We start from the raw sequence: 3412 nt of genomic DNA, 5'->3' as shown, positions 1-3412 counted from the left end.
TTTGCCGGCTTGTAGCTTTTGTATCCCAATCTCTTGGCCACCGTGTAAGGCATTAGGCTCACAGAAGCTCCTAGATCACATAAGCAGTTTGAGAACTTCAAGTGCCCTAAAGCACCCGGTAAAGTAAAGCTGCCCGGATCGGATAGCTTTCTTTGTATTATAGCGCTGCACTCATGGCTCAGTACTACCATACCCTGGAGCTCGTTTGTCTTGTTGAGGATCGCATCCTTTATAAACTTCCCAAGCTGAGGTATAGCTAAGAAAGCATCTATGATGGGTAAGGTAAGTTGCGTGTTCTCCAAGTGTTTCTCAAAGACCGCCTTGGCCTTGTCTAAGATTTTCTTTTTGAAACGCCCTGGGAATGGTATCTTGGGTTGGTAAGGTGGTGGTGGAACGTATGGCTTTTCAAGCTCAGTTGTCTTTTCCACCTCTTTTCCTTTGTCCTTGATCGGTTCCTTCTCAAAAACCGCTTCTTTACACGCATCATCTGAGGCTGCCTCCCCCTCTAATTGCTCATTGGCCTCAATGAGATTTGTCTTAGGCGTTGGAGTTTGTAATTCCTTACCACTCCACAATGTGATGGCGTTCACATACTCCTTGGGGTTTGGCTCTGGCTTACCTGGTAAAGTCGGGCCTCTTGATGATGTAGAGGCTTGGTTTTGCTTAAGCTCTCTGATATCTTGCTGCATTGTCGCGTGCTGGCTCTCCACTCTCTGCTGACCCTGTAATAGTTGCTGTAAAATCCCACAGACATCGGTTCCCATCTGATTCTGACCCGTTCCCTGAATTTGTTGCTGATTACCCATCGGCTGCGGATTGAACCCTGGTGGAAACTTGTGTTGCTGCGGTTGGCTGGTGAAGTTGTTACCCTGAGCCGCTTGATTCTGCTGAGTGTAGCCATGCTGTTGCCCACTGAACTGTTTCTTGGGCTGGAAGGTATTCTGAAAAGGAGCTTTTTGAGCATAGCTTTGTTGTTGTTGTTGTTGAGCAGGGTACACTTGGTCTTGAGGATTAGCTACATTTGGGTTTCGGTATGAGAGGTTTGGGTTACTGTTGTAGTTGTTAAACTGCTGATACCTCTGCTGATTCCCTATGTAGTTCAGCTCCTCTTGAGTTAGACCATCTTCATTAACATTGTCAAAACTTGGCCCTTGCTCATCAAACTCGCCTACTAAGTGTATTGGCTTTTGAGTCGCCATTAAAACCTTGTCAAGCTTGCTCTGAAGCTCTCTTCTATCCTTTTTCATTCGCTGTTCATCACTAGATCCCTCTGTACGGTTTGCTCTATCAAAATCCTCTCCATACGTGTCATTAGACATGGCTAGGTTCTCGACTAGTTCCATTGCCGCATTGATCTCTTTCCCAAGAAAATTTCCATTTGAAGCTGTATCGAGTTGGTTTCTGATCTTGGGGAGTGCACCTCGGTATAAAGTACTCAAGAGGGATGCCTCTGAGAAGCCGTGGTGTGGGCATTGGTTAGTATAGCTCCTAAACCGTTCCCAAGCCTCACAAAAGCTCTCATTGTTGTGTTGCGTGAAACTTGAGATCTGATTCCTGAGCTTAGCCGTGCGTGATGTTGAAAAGAACTTTGATAAGAACACCAGTTTACACTGCTCCCATGTTTGTATAGAACCCCTCGGGAGGTTCTTTTCCCACTGGTGAGCTTTATCACCGAGGCTGAATGGGAACAAGCGTAGCTTGAAGCTATCTTCCGAGACGCCATTGATCTTGGTTAAGTCGCAAACTCGATCAAACTGATCTAGATGCTCAAGAGGGTCTTCTCCGGCTAGACCGTGAAACTTTGAGTTCTGCACCATATTGAGCAGGGAAGCTTTAACTTCAAAGTTGTTATTTTGAACCGGTGGAGCTTAAATCCCGGCTCTATATTGGTGCGCATTAGCTCGGTCGTTCTCTCCAACAAAGACCGGAGGAGGTTGTCTCTGAGCTTGTGGCGGTGGCGGATGAACATGATGGTTTTGCTGAGCAAGCCTCTCGTTTCTTTGAGCCTGTTGCTGGTTAACATAGGCTTGTTGTTCATTTCCTGCCTGCGCCTGATTAGCCTGAGCATGGTGCTCTGCTTCTTGAGCCTGTTGCTCGATCCTTTGCTGTTCTGCCATTCCAAGTCGTTCAAAGTGCCATTCTCTCTCGCGAGCTCGCCTCTGAATCCTGTTGATGTTATTTTCGTATGGTAAAGGCGGTTCTGTGCTACGAGACCTGGTTTTCATGCACCTGAAATCAAAACAAGAACTTGCAAAAGAGTCAGTAAAACAAAAGAAAGTAAAGTCTTGATCTTAAGAACAAATAAGAGAATAATGCTCCCACAAGTTGGCAACGGCGCCAATTGATAACTATGAGTTTTCACCCTTTAAAGAGGTTATCAATACCCCTGTCCTTGTAGTACAAGGGGTTATCAAACCAAACTTGTAGTGGAGACACTAATCTATATTACTTGTGGTCTTAAGTCAAGATGGAATGATGAGGGTTTTAACTAAGCTAAATAACAAGTGAATGAGCATAAAAATGAAACTAAAGATGCGATTTAAATAGAGAAAAGATGCAAATGACAAACAGATGATTCGGATGATGATAACATATGATAAAGGCAGAAGCTTTAGACAGGATACTTGACTCGGGTGCTTCCAAGCTAAACTAATGGGTAATGAATCATTTTATCAAGCGGTTTCATTTAACTTTGAACTCAAGGCATGTTAATCTTCTCATAAAAGTATTAAACATCTAAACTGATCCTCTTTCATACCAAAATCCCTTTTGAGAAGCACGAATCAGTCAGCAATAAGATTCAGTTCAAAAATGTCATTTAAGAGAACAAATTATCACTCTCGCGATGAAAGACTCTTAAACCCTTAACCGAGTGGTACAGACATTTCTACAAACACTTTTGATGCGAGATATGTCTCAGATCTGAACCTCAAGTGATGTGCTTGGATCCAGCCTAGAGATCTCGTCGATTAAGGAATGAAACATGCAAGACTAGACACCTAAACCCATTAATCTATCTTGAAAGCACCCTAATCTACCTATCTAAAGCCGCTTAAACGACTACTCACTGATCATAACGAGCTCACTAAGTCCTTTGCAAGACATGTAGCTAGTCATGATAAGGAGTTTAATACTAGATAATAAAAGAATAAAGAAAGAACAAGATTCTGATGCAAAAACGAGATATCGGATTAGATTAATCAAGTTTCACAAAAGAGGCAAGTTCTTAAGGCTAAAAGAAGATAAGAGATAAGATGATTAGGTTTTTGGTCCTAAAATGTATTTATAGCAAAGGGAAAGTGTCGCGGGTCAGCCCGGAACAAACCGGGTACTGAACCGCCTTCTTGGGTTGATGGGTGAGTGCCACGGTGTGTCGGAGAGTGAAGCCGAGGTCTTTATGTCGAGGAGTGCA

The 3412-nt window shown here is 43.5% G+C and overlaps 1 non-coding gene across 1 annotated transcript; it reads left to right on the top strand.

Annotated features, from left to right (window-relative positions):
* The first annotated feature begins 1455 nt into the window (after positions 1 to 1455).
* LOC112085929 lies at positions 1456 to 1562 on the top strand. Its single transcript, XR_002899207.1, has one exon. It is a non-coding gene; the product is annotated as a small nucleolar RNA R71 (small nucleolar RNA).
* Positions 1563 to 3412: the final 1850 nt, after the last annotated feature.

This window comes from Eutrema salsugineum, unplaced genomic scaffold, assembly GCF_000478725.1.
Source record: "Eutrema salsugineum unplaced genomic scaffold, Eutsalg1_0 scaffold_3, whole genome shotgun sequence".
Taxonomy (NCBI): Eukaryota; Viridiplantae; Streptophyta; class Magnoliopsida; order Brassicales; family Brassicaceae; genus Eutrema; species Eutrema salsugineum.
This window is presented reverse-complemented; position numbering and strand designations above follow the sequence as displayed.